Source organism: Perognathus longimembris, chromosome 28, assembly GCF_023159225.1.
Source record: "Perognathus longimembris pacificus isolate PPM17 chromosome 28, ASM2315922v1, whole genome shotgun sequence".
NCBI classification, from domain to species: Eukaryota; Metazoa; Chordata; class Mammalia; order Rodentia; family Heteromyidae; genus Perognathus; species Perognathus longimembris.
In genome coordinates, this window is record NC_063188.1 from 12,618,441 (window position 1) to 12,639,719 (window position 21,279).

The 21,279-nt window shown below is 37.7% G+C and overlaps 1 protein-coding gene across 3 annotated transcripts in view; it reads right to left on the minus strand.

Moving 5' to 3' along the window:
- Window positions 1–21,279, minus strand: part of Fhl1 (four and a half LIM domains 1) — a 55,642-nt gene that overhangs the window by 24,928 nt on the left and 9,435 nt on the right. For 2 of the 3 annotated variants that reach the window (XM_048335914.1, XM_048335913.1), the window contains exon 2: window positions 10,679–10,748. The gene's annotated coding sequence lies outside the window, so the exon portion shown is untranslated. Of the gene's footprint in view, window positions 1–10,678; window positions 10,749–13,193; window positions 13,213–21,279 lie in introns of those variants that run through there. The other variant, XM_048335915.1, reaches the window with a different exon arrangement.

A 21,279-nucleotide genomic window follows, 5' to 3' on the forward strand; every position in this document is an offset into this window, starting at 1 on the left:
GGAGTTTTATGGGTTTTAAAGGCTCATGTATCTCAAGGGGTTGGCAAGGTTTTTATAACACCATATGTATATACATTTTAATTCAAACCTCTCTACCTATGTGTCCCACCTAATCTTTGCTCCAAAGATCTCTGTATAAGGACACAAGGTTTTATGGACCCTCCAAAAATGGACATCATACCAAAAGACTGTTTCTGTACAAGCAACAACAGCTGAAACTTAAGGGGAAAGTAGAGGATTAGCCCCTATGGCAAGTGAGAAAAACTGCTTGGAAATGTTTTTAAGGGATCTCCTGACAGGTAACTCGAGTGCTAGTGAAGACTTCCAGAAGGAAATATATCAAGCCAACCCCCTGGACCAAGAGAAAGTGTTTGGACACAATTCTGGAGACATACTAAAATGAACAACACAGCTTTGCAAAAACATAGGGGAAGCACTTTCCACATAAGTAGAGGCAAAGGCCACACACTGAAGCCTTTCATGTCCATCTCCATGTTGTCTATTTGATTTGTAACTAAAGTTGTTTTAATCATTTGCGCTTAACACCCTGACACCAAGGTTGGGACCGGATCCAGCACAGCCTAATTTAGTCATTAGTTAACTGCTGTACTACCCTCCAAACGCAGTAGATTTTTTGTGAAGAACCAACAGTTGGTGTTAATAACTCTTAAAGATGATCCTTCCTCTCTGTAAAACTAGAATTTATTTAGTTTTGGCCTACGATAAAAATAAAATTTATAAGTATACCCTGCCTTATTAGAGGACAACAATGTTTGAGTCACAAACATACACAAATATTTGTCAGTATTTTTTCCAACTCCATGTAAGAATTTTTTTTTAAAAAACTTACTAAATATTTCCCAGCAAAACTGGAGCATTTCTTTCTTTCACAGTATTCGCTGCCAACTGAGGCACATTAGTATCATATTCAAAGGCTAGATTTTGAGTGCCAAAAATATATGAAGTTAATGAAGAAATCTATTACATTCACTTTGAAATGCATTCCAAAATAAGATGGACTGGTAGATAGAGGAATAGATAGGTCTGTCATAAAAAAAAAAAACGAGAAGACAATATTGTCAATGCAGTCTATTCTGCAATATCATTCCAACATTATAATTTTTCATAATAAAAAGAAGAAAGGAAAATACGAATACGCAAAACTCTGAAAAAAAATAGCTACAACTACATGCAAGCAGGCATTTAAAACCACAGGCCCAGAATGTAGTACATTCTGGAATGAAGGAACCAAAATGAGTACCAAAGTCCCCAAATGGAAGAAATTTGCCAAACCTATTTGAAGGTTTTTCCAGCATAATCAGAGATTCCCTAAAACTCTTGCAATGAACTACAGTATTGCACGCATGTGTTTTTTTACTTGCTTGAGCAGTCTCATTCAATCAAGTTCCCTAATCCATTTGCACAGCCCCATCTGAAGGATGACACCACAGCCAGCCTCCAGCTTCTTAATCATCTCTTCCCTTTTATGGCCGTTTCAAGTTTAAAGCATATACTCATCTGTTTCCAGATTCCTAAAGGTAGTAGAAAAAATCTAAATATAACAGATGGATAAGTGCTCATGGTAACTGGAAACCCAAATGTAACTTCAGCTTTTACAGGCCAGTGCCTTAACACCCATGGCTTTAGTGTAATGGCCCTGATGTAGACCTTTTGTCTTCAGTCTCCCAACAGAAATATTATCCTGACTTTGATGGATGACTGATAAGTGCTATTCAAAATTTTATTTTAGGCTGACATTAATAACCTTTACTTATTTTAAAGTCAATTAGTAGGTGTCTTCTGGGATATTACATTTACTATAAAACATAATTGAGTGTGTCTGTCATTTTATGAGCTCAATATATTTTCAAAAATCCAATTTGAATATTGGTGATACCTCTGAAACAAACTTGTATGAATTCTAAAATTCTATGGCATATAAAGTTGAAAACACTACTTGTTTACTGAAATTGATCTAATAATTAAACCAAACTGAAATATTAACACGAAAGAAATCATGAAATACATAATTTATATCAGTTGTCAGCACATTCGCCAAACTGGGCTTCCAGTAGGTGACATAAGGTTGATGTGATAATGAGAATGGCAATGACAATTATGATGGTAAAAAGGCTATTCATTCTCAGCACTATTGATAGCTTCAGGTCTGAACTTTGTGACTCCTGTTAAAGGTTTGAGCTATGTTCCTCATGCTGACCATGAAAAAATTTCTAAGATTTAAAATCTATGAGTTTAATCTAATAAATTTTCAGATCATAGTGACATGTGACTCAAGGTTTCAAACCCAGAAATTAAGGATCATCCAACATTCATTTCCAAAGTATAAACATCTTTCACAAGTGATCAACTGTTGCTGGTGTCTCAAATCTGTCCTATCCATAGAAGAGATGATGATGGCCATAATCTTAAATCAATTTCCACATCAACTGAGCTTCCACAGTGTTCAAACACCTTGGTAAAACGATCAGCTCCCAAAGCTCCTACTGGAGCTGAACTGAAGTCGATGACAGATCTAAACTCTTAATACTTTATGTTTGAAGAGTAAGGACTGAAGGACACAGGTGGCTTCCCTTGTCACAGCCATAATTTGATTCCTTGTTTTCAGTTAAGAAAAAGTTATATATGGAAGTACATTCCTAGAGAAGGTGAAAGGACTTGCAGATAAGATAAATTATCTGTGAATATAGTATGGACTAAGCTTAATCAAGTAAAGCATTCTGACTTTATTTTGGAAAATTATTAAATTTCCTAAAACTAGAATATTTTTGTAAGTCTCAAGGGATTATATGGAAGAAACAAAAGAGTGCTTGCTATATGTTCATTTAAACCAACTGAAGTCCAAGATAGTTTGACTCTAGCTAACGTAGAGGCCAGATATCCCTGTTTTCATTTTATAGAAGTTGGGTACAGATTAAAATACTACATTTGAATTTCAGTGTTCAAATGTGAATTCCATGAAATCCTGATCAAATACAACCTTTCTTATGGACTTCGATGGCACAGTTTAATGAATTTAAATGCTTAAATATGCATGGATATTTATAATCCTGTAATACAATAAAAGTTTTTTTAAAACTATTTACTCATTTTATATATATGAGATTTATAAATCCTGTGATGGATAAAAGGTGGTCTTTTAAAATAACAAGTATTAAGTCCAATGTTCCACTGATTTAGTAAATCCTTAGCAAAGGTTCTCTTATAAGACGTTTTCACAGACAGTTCATTCACATCAACTAAACAATCCTTTATTTCACTGAGAAGAATTATTCCCTTAGGACATCAGAGGTGCTGCACTCTGATAGAAGACTAGGGGTCATCTTCTTCTTAAGTCTCATTAGGAATCTTTTTGTAAGTGAGGCATTTCTCTCTTCAAATAAAAATGAATTCCTTCTAAATCAGAAGCTGGGAAAGGTTAGAAGATGGTATAGGAGGTCAAAATTAAGTTCATTAAATTCCAGACCCAGATTTAGTAGCCATAGAAACAAGGGAGCTAAATAAACCAGTAACCTTAACAAATGTGTTGCACCTTTGCCAGACATCTCTGACTTATCCATATTTTTACTTAAGATTCTTTCAGTCCAAACATAACTTTGACTCTGAAGACTACAAAACCAAACAGAACTAGGCCCAAAAGAAATATGAATTCCCATTCAAGCAAAGGGCAAGCAAAAGTTTCAAGAGTTACACTCTCTCCCCCTTAGCAATGTGCTCTCTGTTACCCTTGAAAAATGATTGCAACATGCAGCTCTAGAGGCAATGACATATGGGGAAAATATGCGGTGCCAAAGCCAGAGGAAACTATGTCAAAAAAGAAAAACAGACATGAAGTAACTGACCTAATTAAAGAAAAGTACACTTACAACAGGGAAATAAGTACATCTGAAAAAAGGATTGCAGCTCAAAGGGGGGTGGGGGGTTGCTGAGAGAAAGCTTATCACCTTAAAGTGAATTCTGGGATTTATCAAAAGGAATTGAGAAGATAAGATGGGCACTGCCCTTGAATTCAGAGAATCATTAAGATTCTACTTGAGTATGTACTGAACCTTTAGATAGGAAGATTTGTTCCCTGCCTACACTGATACACATCAATTAAAAGCTCTGAAACAATTATCTGTGTTTTGTCATGTGGGAAACCAAGATGTTTCACTACCAACCACTAAAACAGAAGAAAGAGAGATGGGGTACTTGCATAATTGAACAAAATAAACAAGAAGGAACTGTACTATTGGAAATCCATGATTTGGCCTGGGCTGGAGTCCTAAATCATGTTCCATGGTTATTTATCTACTGTGTCATCAATAGGGATATCCTACTTGTCATATGAAGTTAACTTAAATAGGTAAATGCAGAACATTCTCAACCTTTAAGTGAGCACAAACTTATGGTAAACCATACAACACGATAAAACATCTCAAATATAATACTTACAGTTTTCCATGTGCCTCCCAGTTCTTGTCCATATGTACAAATTGCTTTAAATGTTTATAATGATAACATATATACAATTTTGTATCCTGCACTTTAGTAATAAGCATGTGTTACACAAATGCTTTTATATTGATAAATAAGCTTCAAAATTATGCTTTTAACTGATTCATGAAATTCCACTGCAGAGGTTATCACAATTTATTTAACCAAAAATATTTGTTGAGTAAATGAACAAATTTTCTACTGTACATTTAAATGTGTTCTTTTTTCTTCACAAATAACATGATGAAGTCTATAATATGGAACATATTCATCTTTTCTTTTTTTTTTTTTTTGGCCAGTCCTGGGCCTTGGACTCAGTGCCTGAGCACTGTCCCTGGCTTCTTCCCGCTCAAGGCTAGCACTCCGCCACTTGAGCCACAGCGCCACTTCTGGCCGTTTTCTGTATATGTGGTGCTGGGGAATCGAACCTAGGGCCTCGTGTATCCGAGGCAGGCACTCTTGCCACTAGGCTATATCCCCAGCCCCTCATCTTTTCTTGAGACTGTTTCTCTCTTAGAACACTATCTTGGTCTCCTACTTCTCAATTTAAGACTGCATTCAAAGGTAATAATCTGTGACTTTTGCCAAGTAATGTTAGAAAAGGCTTTGTACCAACTTACACTGCTATCAGCTAGCTAATTTAGTATAGGTCCATTTCAAGGTAGCCATACTAGCACACAGTTTTGTTTTTACAGATGTATCAGTTTAAAAATGTACTTTAGAGATGCTTTTTTTTGCTGGTCCTGGGACTCAAACTCTGGGCCTGGGCACTGACTTTGAATTCCTTTTTGCTCAAGGCACTTTTGCTCAAGGCACATTCTACCACTTGAGCCATTTCTGGCTTTTTCTGTTATTAATTAATGAGTGTCACATTTTTTCCTACCCTGGCTGGCTTCAAATACAGATTCTCAGATCTCAGCCTCCTGAGTAGATAGGCATGAGATAATGGCACCTGACTTGAATATGCTTAATTATTCCTACTATTATACACCAAGAAGGTTAAATTTCTTTACATGGATTTATTTACTTCGTAATATAATGTGAAAGTCTTATACCTAACCACCTACTAGAGAATTAATTCTGGCAACAGTTATAGAACATTTACCTTCTGCCAGGCCTGTGTAATTCTTTTCTTACAACTTGGATGAGTTCTGTACATAACAGAGAAATCAGTTGCCTTTTTATATAGGCAGTAAGTTTTTCCGGAAAGATTTCCTTTTCATGTTAATATACTTTTTCATAGTAGGACTGTATCTATCCAAATCTAATGATTTTTCATCCTTTGGTTTTTTACACCTAGCAATTTGATAATTATTGCTTTCTGTGGTTTTACTTTAAGCTTTCTAAGAGCCCTAAAAATATATTATTCTATACTAAAATAAAAAATGCTAATCTTTATGATTTTTGAGATTTAATATATCTAGCTTTTTTCTTAGAAACATAAAATATAGGACATGAATTTAAATAAAAAATTATCCTCCACATGTATTTTATTAAAAAATTTGATCTGGGCTGGGAATATGGCCTAGTGGCAAGAGTGCTTGCCTCCTCCTACACATGAAGCTCTCGGTTTGATTTCCCAGCACCACATATATGGAAAACGGCCAGAAGGGGCGCTGTGGCTCAGGTGGCAGAGTGCTAGCCTTGAGCAGGAAGAAGCCAGGGATGGTGCTCAGGCCCTGAGTCCAAGGCCCAGGACTGGCCAAAAAAAATTTTTTTTTGATCTTTTTCACCAACCTTTCTGTAACTAAGTGAATCCAGGCTTATCTAACAAGATCTGTTCCAAATTTCCCTTATACTCTTCAGACAGAATTTAAAATGATGTTTTATATGACTCATTTTTTTCTTTGGACTGCTTTAGGGTACAATCTTCTTTTTTTTTTATTTTTTTGAGCACTGTTCCCAGCTTCTTTTTGCTCAAGGCTAGCACTCTACCACTTGAGCCACAGCGCCACTTCTGGCCATTTTCTGTATATGTGGTGCTGGGGAACAGAACCCAGGGCTTCGTGTATACAAGATAAGCACTCTTGCCTCTAGGCCATATTCCCAGCCCCAATCTTCTTATTACTAGATATGTTGGGCCTCAGACTAGCAGCAGTATAACCTGGTTTTGGTTGTAACTTCTGAATCTCAGGCCTTCCTCTAGACTTTTACAGCAAAGTCTGCACATTAGAGGTTGGCAAATGCTGCAGGAAACCACAGAAATCTTCTAGAATAAGATAAGACACCCATACCTGTATTGTAGCCTCCTCTTATTCAAGTACCAGCAGTATGTAACACTCCCCTAAAGTGTTTACCTTCACTGCTCCCTGTACCAAGTCTTGACCACCATTTGAGCTCATCTACAGCTCTAGCAAGCTCATCTTCTCTGATAAAAATGACCATAAGTTTGTAACTTCAATTTAATTTAGACCTAGAGTTGGAAAATCATATGCCTCGGTAAGTATAACATTCCAGTAATGGCAACAGACCCTTCATCCTAGTGTCAAGTAGACTGCAGACAGTACTAGAGACTTAGGCACACCTCTGACTTTGTTCTCTATCTAAAGGAGCAGCAGCAATTTGGCTCTACATTAGACTAGCCAAACAGGAATGCAGGCTCCATGCTGCCAAATTGTCTGATATTTCAAAAGACACTCCATTTTCAAAAATGTGAAATCTCTCCATTTTTAAATGCTGGCAATTGACTTGGAATTTTAAAAGAGTACCTCTGTGTGCCAAATTCAGCCTTCCAGTTTGAGACTTGGGCTCTAAACTGGTGATTTCCAAAGTATCTGAGCCTAATTAATCTGTGCCCGTGTACATATATGTATTACTAGTGTTCCAAAAAGAGAGGTCACATTAATAGAAATGACACTCATAAATAACTATGACTACTGTCTTGTAAAATATTTTGTCTTGTAAATACTAAAAAGCCATCAAATCAATAAGGAAAATCACCATATGTCAGCAATACAAATATTTCCTAGATGTGAAATGTGTCTAATTAATTAACAATATTATCATTACTACAGTGCAAATATGTTGTGTTCAATTGGTATTCTAAATAATTCCACAACTAAAAAGCAGCCAAATGGAATAACATCAAGTTCATACTATAAAGTTTATCTAAGATAAATGCTATATTAAACTTAAAATAGACATACTATTACTTTTGAAAAGCCATCCTCCTGTGGGAATGGCAAAGTCCATTTTCCTAAACTACTCAATTATAAAATAAACATTTAAAAATAGTGTGAAATGGTTTATATTTGTGTTAATTTGAGGGCATCTGGTCTCATGCACAGCTGCATCCTCAACCATTTACCACATACTTTATTGTTTTTGCATGATTACTGGAGGTAGTATAAAGCACAGGCTCAAGGAACAAACTAGAAATAGAGACTTGAATTGTTTGCTCAGATTGCGGCAGCATTATTTTTTATAAAGTAAAGGCAATGTTCAATGTCTTCTTCTAAAATGTACTGTTTTTTTGTTTTGCATACCACTGCATTCCTGTCATGGCAATCTGGAAGGAGTAAGAGAGGAAGGGAGGGAGAGAGGAGGGAAGGGAGGGGAGATGGAAGGGAAGAGGGAAAGGGAGGAGAGGAGAGATTGGGGGGGGGAGGGTGGAGAGGAAGGGAGGGGAGAAAGAAGGAGGAAGGGAAGGAAGGACAAAGAAAAGGAGAGACAGAGGGAGGGAAGTAGGTAAGGAAGGAGAGAGGGAGGGAGGGAGGGAGGGAGAAGAGGAAGGGAGGAAGGGAGGAAGGAAGAAATACAACTGCATAAACCTGTGCTTTTGTCACAGTAAAACAGATTTTAACACATTCTACTTAATTGCCTCACTTGAGAACCTCACTGCTCTAAAATAATGCTAAAATGTTTGTTATGATTTTTACACTGATAAAGCACATCAAAGTTACAGATTGCTGTGGAATTCCTACTGGCAAATAATGCATGTGAATTGCTAGGTTCCATCTAGCTAGCATTTCCAGCTAAGTGCACTGAGGATGTTAAAACACCTTTAAAGTATTTTATCTGTTTCTGTGCAAAAAGTAAAATAGAATTTGTTGGAAGAGCACAGAGATATAATCCTCACTCTTTAGGTGAGCACTGTAGGATTTCTCAGAGGTGAATGTCAGAGTCACGTGCTTGAGGAAAAGATATTATTCTTTTCTTTCCTTTTGGGGAGTTGGGTCTAAGACTTTTTAAAATATGTTTTTCTATTATTTGTATGTGTGTGTGCCAATACTAGGGTTTAAATTCAAGGCTACATGCTCTTGCTGGGCTTTGTTGCTCATAATTAGTGTTCTATTATACAGGCTAGCATTTTGCTAGTTAATTGGAGATAAGAGTCTTATTGACTTTCCTGCCCAGGCTGGGTTCTAACTATATCCTCAGATCTCAGCCTCCTAATTAGCTAGGATTACAGGTGTGAGCCACTAGCATCAGGCTTCTATGATTTTTTGTTTTGTGTGTAAGTTTGAAGACAACCGAGCTAAGTAGAGGTTATCTATAAGTGAGGGCTAGGGCAAAGACCAGATTGAAGATGAGTGTACCTCATCAGGTGGAGAATTGGGTAGTACTTCTAATGACCACTATAATTAATAAAATTGAGAAAATTCATGTTAAACCTTTCTAATTTTTTTCTTAAGAAAATTTTTATGATTAAGAAAATTTGTATTCCTTAAGGTTTAATATATTCAGGTATTTAAGTAGATATACAAGTTAACCATCCCTGATCCAAAAATTCAAAAATTTCAAAGGATCCAAATAATGAAAGTGGGTACTGACATGTCCACTGAAAGTGGGAAATTACATACTTAACCCTAAGGGACACGTCACAACCAAAACAGAGGCACACTAAAATATTGTGAAAACTATGTGTGTAAAGTATATATGGAGCATAAATGAGTTTCCTGTTTAGACCTAGGTTAGTGTCTCATTATGCATACGCAAGCATTTCATCCAAAAAATATGACCAGTCCCATGCTCAAATAAAGGATATTCAACCTGCACTGTAAAATCTGTGGTGGATTGTACAGCTGTGGACCTAGTGCACTTAGTGAACAGCTACCAGAATTGAAAAAGGAGTATGTTCACTGAGCATCTGTGAGGTGGGCCAAGATAGAAAAGACACCAACCAGCACAAAGATAGCAACCTTCTCATAGATGAAAAGAGAACTCCTGATAGGCACTGGGTTGACCAAATTCACATCTCCTCTTGTAAATATATGGAGACTAAGAAACAAAGTCTCAAAACGTGACAGAATGAGCCTTTTTTAATTTTCAAAAATGAAAATAATACTCAGAAGGCTGAAATCTGAGGATTGAGAGTCTGAAGCCAGCCGGGACAGGAAATTCTGTAACACTCCTGTTCAACTAACCGGCAAAAAGCCAGAAGTGGAGCTGTGGGTAAAGTGGTAGAGTGCTAGCCTTGAGACTTTCTAAAAAGCTAAAGGACAGAGCCTAGGCCCTGGGGCCCAGAGTTGGCACAACACAAAAGAAAAAATGAATGTCCTTCTCTCAAGGAGAGAAATGAGGAAGCTTTGGGTCATCTAGAGTACATTTAGCTAACAGAGGAAGACAACAGAGGATGGCTAGTCAATGTATGGCCAAAAGAAAGTCTGGGTAATGTGGCTGTATCACCAATGCAGCAGAACTTGAGGGCAAATTAGAAAACCAGTTTTCTGGCTGGCACATGTTAATGCGGCCAAACAGCACTCTTATGCTTTGCTATCACAAGAATTTGCAGTAGCAGTCCTGCACCTTGACTTCTTCCATCAGGGAAAGGGGAAGGAGTTTCCTGATCGTTCATCAGGTCAACATAACCTTTTCCTGTCACCAGTAGGAGGTCCCTCCTTCCCATCCTACCAACTGTTCCATGTAGTTTTCCTGATCTCTACTGTTCATACTGCCACATGAGTAAGTCTCTATTTTCAAGCAAACCTTCTAGCAGTTCTGTTGTGTCTGGCACATTCACTTTTTATGTCATTGAATTCAAAGCAAATGAGGTTTTCCCTTAAAAAGGCATTCCCCAGACAGCTAATATTTAGGGTAAGCATTAATACTGGTCAGGCCAATTAAAATAAACCCTCTTAAACCTCCTGTACAAATGAAGCTCTTTATACAATGCCACCCCTAACACCACAAATTGGAAGGATGGTGATCCGCTTAAGAATTTGTAGCAATTAGTAAAACGTACCTCACACTGGATGTGTGATCAGAATGTATTCGGCAAAGGCTGGGCACAGTTGAGAACAGCTTCTCTTTGCCTAAGTTAGGGAAAAAATGAGCAATGTTACCTTTTTAGAAGAAAAGTCAGAAATTCTTTGAAAAAAAAACTTGCTTTGAAATGGTTCATGGTAACACATTCTACTTTGTATTTACAACCCTTAGAGTTAACAGAGAACTGCCAAGATGTTTTGCATATTTCTCCAAATGTCTGTTTATCATATAACATTAGCACTGGCAGTGGGTCTGGCTGCCTCATTATCAAGCTGTATTAGCTCAAACACTCAGCATTGTTAGGGGAGTGAGCTCAGGGCCTATTTCAGTTTTAAATTAACATTTGGCAATCACCCGAGTAATCAAAACAAATGACTCAGTCATTTAGAATAGATTTATTAGTTGAATTCCCCCTTTTTCCCCCTCTTCTAACATCTTTAGAATATTTTGCCACAGAAGGGCTTGGTTCCAGCCAGAATGTAGACCACAAGTCACCAGAGGAATATTTAGAGGTGTTGCCATGGAGATGAGGTGCACCATGACCACTGAAGTTATCTCCAGTCAACAACAGGATTACAATGTAGGCTAGCATGCAGGCTCATCCCAGTGTCAATGATTCTCTAGCACTAGGAAACAAGTGCACATTATGCTGTTCCCATATCTGACACAAATATACTGCCAGCAATGTGCTGCTTTCCCCACCGGCCCATACACATTATCTCCTCCTGCCTTACACCACCTTGCAAACAAAAATTGAGAAAATAAGAACTCCCTGACAACCCTATCTGAACTGTTTTACTTATTGATATTTTTATTTGGGGGGCTAAGGGGTTTAGCTTTTTTGAAAACAAGGGTCTCACTACACAACCCAACTGGCCTGAAACTGTGATCCTCCTGCCTCAGCCATAGTAGCAGGATTACAGGTATTCTCCAATACACCCACAGTGCCTAGCTCCTGTTTATATACTACTCTCAGCTTGCCACACAGGAGCCTCTCAAGAAGGGCTAAGAGAAATAGGGAAAACATAAACCAAGGATTATAACCAAGCTTAAATCCCCATCTCTCTACTTACTAATTCCAAGCTGATCAAACTAGCAGTGACTGTAGATTTTTTTTTTTTAATTTTGATGTGCTGGACAAAAAAGAGCTCGCCCAGTTATGCCTAAAAGGCTAACAATAAGTTCATCTTTTTAAGGGATCTTAGTAACAACTGTCATCATTGAGAACAACTGTTCTCCAGTCCAGGTAGATAAATCTGGTGAGTAAAAGAATAGGGTTCGTCTTGGCCAGGTCAAAAGCCCAAGAGGATGGCTAGCACTAAAACAAGATTTTTTTTTGTCAGTTTTGGGGCTTGAACGCAGGGCCTGGGCACTGTCCCTGAGCTTTTTTTGCTCAAGACTAGCACTCTGCCACTTTGAGTCACAGCTCTACTTATGGTTTTCTGGTGGTTAATTGGATATAAGTGTCTCATGGACCTTCATGCCCAATACTGGCTTCTAATTGCAATCATCAGATCTCAGCCTCCTGAGTAGCTAGGATTATAGGTGTGAGCCACCAGCACCCAGCTCAAACAAGAATTTAAAAGCAAATGAATTCAAACCTTCTAGTCCTCCTCCTACTAAAACTTAAGTAGAGAAAAGAGAGAAAGTGGGAGAAAAATTAGAGCGGGACTAACAATGTTCAACAAATAATGTACTCATGACCTTACCTATATAAAAATAACCCCTCTGTACAACACCTTTACAATAAAATTAGATTTAAAAAATAAAATAAATGTTATCTGTCATGTTGTATCTTGTTGGTAGTACAGGGATTTGAGTTTCTCGGTGGAAAAGACAAATATCTCTTGTTTCTAGTTTGTAGTACTTGGTATGGCTTTTAAAAAAAAGTCTTTGCTTAGTTTCACCTCCCACCACACCCATTCACACAGAATTCAATGTTTCTAGAAGATGCCACACCCTTTCACACAGCAACAGAGGGAATATAGCATGGCAAACCTGTTCACAGCCAGGGTCCCACAGTGAGATTGCACGTCAAACACTGGCTTCACCTTATATTAGCTGCCCAACCGCCCTGAGTCTCATATTGGTAACCTACCTCTCAAAAGCACACGATATGAGTCTGTGCCTTACATACACAGGTACTTCCTGAATATTAGATATCAAACAATTACTTAGAGCAGGCTATCAAGTTATCAAAATGCCAACAACCTTGGATGACTATGTAATAGGTTGCCACAAGCACTTGGCGCTTAAATGTGCTCCTCTTTCCATTTTATCCCAATTTGAACTTCAAAACTGAAACCTTCATACCCTAGCTTTAATATCCAATTTCATCTACCCCTCATGGAATTGATTTTCCCTAGGGATATGCATCCATACAGTCTTCATACTGGGTTCTACTGAAGGAAATTTGTTCTTTAATTGGAGAGCTAGACTAATCTTTATTCTTCCTAAGAGTAAGAGCTCAGCCCTGCCAATGCCTTCCATACCTTCTGTCTGTACCCCACTTATGCAAGTTCTGAGCAAGCAAATAGATTATATCTGCAGAAAAGGCAGGGAAATTGCTTTTTAAGTAACTAGTCTAGGCTTGTAGTGACTATCTAGTAACCCTGGCTATCCCTTTCAGAGGACGTACTTGCATCTCATGCTCCCTGATACCCTCCAGAGGGCAGAAGAGGACAAGAACCAAAGACTGAGGAGGCAAAGCTCTAACATCTGGTCCAACTCAGGCCCTTGTCAGAGCAGTCTTCTGTTCTATAGTTCATGGCTTCTCCATCAAGAACAAATCCACACAATATAAAAAAGTACAGTGTGATTTGTACTGCAATTGTGTTTCCACTGCACTCTGTTCACAGTACTAGTGTGTTGTCCTGAATGTTAGTTGGGGTTTTGAGGATAAACACTCATAGAAGGGGATTTGTATGAACATTCAAATCTACAATATAGAACTGTGGCTCTTACTAGACATAATACAAATTCAGTTAACAAAATTACACAAGACAAAGAATAAAAGCAGAATAGTAGCCAAACACACAGGGTAAAATTAAGTAATCCAAAATTAAGACTCAAATACTTTACAATCAGACACACTTTAAAATAAACCATGTTAATCTTATCCTACCCTAAACAAATTAGTAAGTGAAATGAAGACAGACAACTTATGTTGTTGCAGATTAAGCAAATGGTTTTGCTTTACTAAAATTCAATACAATCACTTTCCTTAGGGTTTAAGGAAAGCATTCTGGTCCTAGACACTATAAGCCTTTCACTACTTATAGCCAAGCTTAAATAATCCCCAGACCACCAACCGATTCAGTGGCAAAATCCAGAGACAACACTGTTTTAAAGGACTTAAGACCAGCTGAATCAATCAAAATGGATGATCTCTACAGATGCACAATGTCTGTCTAGATGCTTTGAATGTGGTTGTCATGGCAACTGTTCCTTAATCATGTCCTTTGGAATATTCTCCTCCACCTAAGAAATCAAAGGACTAAACCCTGAACATCTTAATTAGGTAATTTGTGATGGTAACAGGTAGCTCAGATTTCTCATTTACCTTGGTATTCATTTACCCTACTTGTGTTACTATGAGTCAGAAATACTGGCATATGTGCCATTAAAAACACATTTTCAAGGGCATCATAAAAATATTCTAAATACAGCAGCGAAAGCAACTGATTTCTTCCCTGTAGCAGAACGGATAAAATGGCTTTCATTTGGGCAAATAATGTATTCAAAATAAATGGCTCAGAAGGATATCTCATTTTTAATAATTTCAATATATTCAAGATCTGCAACACAATCAAATCTTCAATAAATGAAAGAAAACGAGACGGATATTAATGGTTATACAAAACTACAAAAGTCCAATTTTGCATCTTTTTAATAAGACTTGATACACAGTATATATGCTGATGTACTCCCTACTCTGCAAGATGATATATTCCACACATTTCTGCATTTATTTTATAGACTGGCAGTACTATTCACAATTTGAAAAAAGCTGTATTTTTATAAAGTAACTACAAGATGTACTGTACATTTAAAAGTTGTGATCAGTCCAGATTTCTCTGCAGATTTTTACAGTTCCTTAGAAAACTAAAAAGCACATAGATTTATGAAAGTCAGTGTAATGAGCCAGTTTTCACTTTACACTGGAATATATGTAAGCTTTTAAAACACAGAATTTGCTCATATAAGTTTCCAAACTAGAAAACAATTGTCTTTTCTCCTGAATGTAGCAAGATCTACAAAGTTAATAAAAGGTAGAAAGGTGAGCAGTGTCTCCTTACCATTAATGTACTCAAAATGTTAAAATCCATCAAAAACATAATACGGGAAACTAAACTTATCAGGCACTGGGGGAAAAAAAGCAAAATCACAACAAGAAATCCAACAAGAAAAACAGTGACAAATGTTTGTGAGTGTCAAAAGGCAAAACTTTAAAAAATTCTTGTCCTTTGCCCTAATGTTCAATATTTTTGTTTTAAAAACAGAGAGACTGATGCCCTTTCAATGAGTATTACAGCAGCTCCCAAATAAAACAAATGATAAAATAAAAATCCACTTAATTGACTAAGAGGCTTGAATTAATCATTGCCAAGTTTACGACTTTCTCACCACTCCAAGCATTCTTTGGGTGAGAAAAACAGCATTTTTCCCTCTGACTCAATGATCATGAATAGCTTTTTAGGTGAGTATAATTCCCTATTTTAGGGATTTGTTTTTGTTTTGTTGTTGTTGTTGTTTTGGTCGGTTATGGGGCTTGAACTCAGGGCCTGGGCACTGTCCCTGAGCTTTTTCACTGAAGGCTAGTACTCTTCCACTTTAAGCCACAGAACCATTTCCTAATTCCCTATTTTTATATAACTCTCTGTAGGCCCCCAAATTAAAACTAAATCAAAGGCATGAGGGACAAGCAATTGTACAGACCCATATGTAACGATTCTGATATATACATCTAAAGAACCTCCCCCTCCCAGAAGCCTGGGAGCAACACATGCACTAAAGTCATCCCAAAACCCATGACCTTCACCAAATGCTGTTCTGCATTTTTCCTTCACACTCTTTTTTTTCCCTGTAATTTCATTTCTACAGTCTTAGTTTGGTCAATTATCACGTCACACAAAGACTACTCATCAGACATCTTAACTTTGGACATGCTTCCTTCATATAGCTGCTGGCTCAGCTATGGGTTTAGCTGACTTCCTGCATCTGAGGTTCATTGCTGCTACAGAATGCTAGATGTTTTCATTCATAGCACTCTCCCCTAACCAAAATTCGCTGCACCTGGGGAGCTAGAGTGGTCGGTGGCATCTCTGTACTTGATGAGCTTTCAAAAGTTCAGTTTTGATGCTTAATGGCCAATGTGATTAGTATTACAAGAAATGTGTCGTTTATGAGGTGATTAGGCCATAAAGGCCCTTAGAAAAGAAGCTTCACCTACACAGCCTTCTGGCCCTTTTACCTTCCCCATATGCTGAACAAGGACGGCTTCCCAGTGTTCTATTTGTGCTGACCATGCTTCCCATGGATGACTCCTACCAGTATCTGGACACTACTGATGGCCTCACCAACCTCCTACATAGTAGTAGTCTAGGACCTCCCCTCCAAAGCCTTTCTACCCATTTTCTTCTCTCTAACAGCTCTCCCTTTGCCCTAATATTCAATAGGTCCAATAGCTTAAATGTTCTTGTACCCTGGAAAATTATCTTTGAAACTTAATCAACAACTTAATCAAGGCAACAATATTAAGAGATGGGACCTTGAAAAGGTGATTAAGTCATGGACAAAGGTCTCATAAATTGGGTTATAAAACAGCTCCTTTTACAGGACTATACAGCATTCCTCTGCTCCAGTAGATGCAGTAATAAGGCAACATCTTGGAAGTGTACAGCAACCTCACCAGACAATTGAACCTGCTAGTGCCTTAGCTCTGGATTTCCAAGTCTCCAGAAATGTGAGAAATAAATTCCTGTTCTTTTTAATTTACCCAGTCTTAGGCATTTTGCTATAGAAGCAGGAACACCATGCCCTGCCCTTAAAAGTTCTCCAGATTAATCTAATATGCACTCAAGACTGAAAACCACTGCCCTAAATGCCCATAGCTCACAGTTGTCATATTTTAGTGCTGATCAGAATTTCCTGAGGGGTGGAGGGGGGCTTGTTAAAAGTAGAGTTGACTGAATTTCTGTTTCCAGGGACCTGGGGTAGAGCTTACAAATTTGCATTTCTATTAACCTCCTAGATGATGCTCATGCATCTGTCCAAGGACCCCACTTTGCGAAAGTTATCTATAGCCATAATTAGTACAATTACTCAATATATGGATGTATCAGATAACAGTAATCATTACATGTTCAGGATGAAGATCCCTCATCTAATATCTTAAAACCAGAACTGTTTCAGCTTTCAGTTTTTTTCCAATTTTGGAATATTTGTATAGACTAAAATTTGAGAAGTCCTAATCTGAAATATGAAATGTTTCAAAATATAAGTATCTTAGGGGAGTTCAATGTGAACAACTCACTTGGCAAAAGCAAATGTGCCATCGTCTTAAATCTCTTCCACATTTGTTTATAAACAAAGCCACAGTGTGTCTTAAGAGATAACCTAGTCCAATTCTTTTTTTATATAAACTGAAGCCCTGAGAGGGAAGTGATTTGCCCAGAGGATCAAATGATACCAGCAGAACTCCAACTAGGATTCAAAGGTGCCCCCTCCTTGCTCTGCTCAGGTCAATAATCTTTCTACCACATCCTTGATGCATCTCTAACAGCTTCTCTACTTAGAACAGGCATTCCTTACTTGAAGAGACCGTTTTTATTTAATATTCCCCACAGCACTTAGCAAACCCAGCAAAGTACCTTTCATGTTAGACTAAGAACTAAACAAACACCTGCTGATTTCATTTTATCCAGTATGCAGCCTCATATTTGTCAGAAGCTGGGTTTGGCACCCTACAAATTTTCCTTACACTGTGGCAAATGGGAAGCTCTGCTCCAATTAGCCATAGACTTAATGTGCTGCCATTACATGCTGTAGGGACAATGATAAACATGAAGAAAAATTATGGGAGTTTTAAAAGTGGCAGGAATTATAACTAAGTTTATAAATTGACATAATCCAACTTTCAAATTATAAGGCAGAAGACCTTTAAAAAGTACTGTTTTCTTCCTATCAAACCACAGGCGTGGTAAAACTGTGAATGCTCAGAAGCAATACAGTACATTGATTGATAGGACAGTCTGAATACTCTGGCTAATTTATTTCATGCTGAGGTCCTCCTTATTTTATAAGAGAAAATGGAAAAACAAATCGCTAAGGGTAAAGAGAAAAGGAGGGAAGGAAAGACTTAAGAAGAGTTCAAAATGGCAAAGAGGATGAATAGCAAACGGACAAGAGGATGTTGTCACATATCTTTCCTGAAGTTTACTGCCTTCCAAATACAGCCAATTCTCCAGAAACATATGCATATTCAACCAACTTTGAATGGAAAATGCTCAAAGAAAATTCTATGCATACTGACCATGTTCAGACTTTTCTGGTCACAAAAGCAGCATGGTACCCCAGTTGGTAAAAGACAAGGAAAGACCCACAGAAGTAGTCACAGTGACCATGTATTGGCTATTTGTGCAACTAGGTACAGAGTTGGGCCGTACTGGATAGCTCTGTGGAACCTCATACTTGCCCTTTCAGGCACCTATGTGCTACATACTATGTTACAAAAGGAGAAGCATTTATTTTATGTTCCTCACCTGAAAAACAAATACTATCTGTTACCTACAAGATATAACAAAAAGTGCCTCATATAAGTCACTGCATTTTTGAGACCCAAATATATAATGTTTCTGGGTTGTTTTTGTTTTGACGAGATTCTTTAGGTTTATAAAAAAATGAATGCAAAATGCTGAGTTTCCTTCCATATGCCTCCTCAACACTCCTATCTGAGTTTCCCCTAATATCAACATATTGTTTGATTGTGGAACATATGCTACAATTAATGGGCAAATAGTGATATATTTTTATGAACTATATGAACTAAGCCTATAGTTGCCATTAAGGGTCATTCTTTATGTTATACATCTTTCAGGGTTTGAAAAATGTTGAAAGGATTTTTAATTTCTTTATAACACATTCTGAGAAATGATAAATCTTAGTACATCAAGACTATTTAATTCCTTGAACTCTGTTATCAAAGGAAGTTTCACGGGAGTGTCATAATAGAAATCATGTATTTGTTTTCAGTGATTCATGGTTTCAAAGTCCATGGTAACATCGCTAACCAAATATATTCAACACAATTCCTGAAAACCAGTCTCTCACAACTCTGCAGCTTCTAGTATGGTTAAAAACTTGAAAGCAGTCTGAAAATTTTACTGGATCACAAAATAAAAGAAAGACAGCCGAAAAAGATGTTGTTTTGCATGTTGGAATTACTTGGGTTTGTTACCCAATTAGTCTGGAGATATTCCTAAAAATAGCTTTTTCTTGAGAAAGCAGAGCAGTAAAAGAGAGATTACATCAGGATTCAAGAAAGACACAGAATAAAATCAAGGGAAGAAGACAGAGAGGGCAGAAATAGTATCAAGAGTTCCTTACCACTGAATATAATACCATGATATGCAGTCTGTAGCCTAGAAAACAAGAGGCTATAACATAGTATATAGATATGCAATAGCCTATACCAAGTAAGTTTGTGTAAGTACACTCTGTATGATGGTGAAACTGCCTGACATATTTCTCAAAAAATACAGTCATGGTGACTTACCCCTGTAAATCCAGCCACTCAGGAGGTAGAGATCAGGAAGATCATGTTTTGAGACCAGCCCAGGCAAAACAGAAAGCGAGTGAGACACCTATGTCAAACAACAGATAGTTGTGGTAGTATGTGCCCATCATTCTAGCTCTGTGGGAAAGGTAAATGGGAAGGCTGAAGTCCAGGATGGTCTATGCAAAACTCTCTATCCAAAAATAATGAAAACAAAACAAGGCTAGTGGTGTGGCTCAACTGATGAGGTGCCTGTCTACAAAGTATAAGAACCTCAGTTCCAAACCCCAATCACAGGCTAGGCGCTGGTGGCTCAAGCCTGTAGCCCTCTGTACTCAAGAGGTTAACATCTGAGGATCACTGTTTGGAAGATAGTTAAGGTAGAACAGTCCATGAGACTTTTATTTCCAATTAACCAGCTAAAAGCCAGAAGTACTTCAAGTGACACCACCCTTGAGCAAAAATGGTAAAGTAGAGTGCAAGGCCCTGAGTTCAAATCCCAGTACTGGCACCCAAAAAATGAGTATGGGTTACAGATTGAGACTCTTATTCAAAAAATGCAGTAATTTTTAAAAAAGTAGTGCTGATGGCTCACACCTATAACCCTAGCTACTTGGGAGGCTGGGATCTGCAAATCACCATTGAAAGCCAGCTTGAAAGTGCGGTTCAGGTTGTTGTAGAATACTAGCCTTAGGTCCAAAAGGCCAAGTACTCTAGTTTAAAAAGTACCACAAGAAAAAGAAAACAGATTTTCTTCTATGAGATGACTGTATATAAATGTAAAGCCTTTGTTATCATCTTTTCTTTTACCTTACGAATAAGTATGAAGCAAAATTTAAATTACTTTGCTTTTCCGGGGTTTTTTTTGTTTTGTTTTTTCTTTTTTGTTGTTTTTTTTTTTGCCAGTCCTGGGCCTTGAACTCAGGGCCTGAGCACTGTCCCTGGCTTCTTTTTGCTCAAGGCTAGCACTCTGCCACTTGAGCCACAGCACCACTTCTGGCCATTTTCTGTATATGTGGTACTCGGGAACTGAACCCAGGGCTTCATGTATATGAGGCAAGCACTCTTTGCCACTAGGCCAAATCCCCAGCACTCCTATTCTTAAAGATAAGACGGCTTAATGGAACTATTTGAGAACATATACCAAATTCCCATTTATCAGAATTATTTCTCTCTTGCCTGTAATTTTCCTAGGACCCAAGTATGTAAATGTGATCATTTGATAAGTAGTTTACTTGCAGGCAATCAGAAGATTCTATAAAACTGACACCTATAATTCCTCTGCAATATTACTATTAAACATAGAGAAGAAAATTGTATCTCGGACATATATTTGGTTGTTGTATAGAGAAGGAACCACAAGCTTTCAAAAACAGCTTGGAAAGTGGCTCTCCTACAAAAGCAGATCAGTACAGGCCTAGAGACAAGGGAAAAGGGAATAATGGACTAAAAAGGAAATGGAGCTGGGCCCTGGTGGTTCATGCCTGTAATCCTAGCCCGAGACTCTTGTCTCCAATTAACCACCAGAAAACTGGAAGTGGAATTGTGGCTCAAAGGGCTAGAACACTACCCTTAAACAAAAACACTCAGGTTCAGTGCCCTTGCCCTGAGTTCAAGCCCCACAATCAACAACAACAACACAAAACAGGAAATGGGAAAACTTATTGGGGTTAATAATATAGATTAGGGAGGGAAAAGGGGTGGGAGGGAGGAAGAGAGAGACACAAGACAGAGAGAGACAGAGAATCTTGACTATGGCACTAGTTTCATGAACAATGGTCAAGGAACTAAAGATTTTAAAG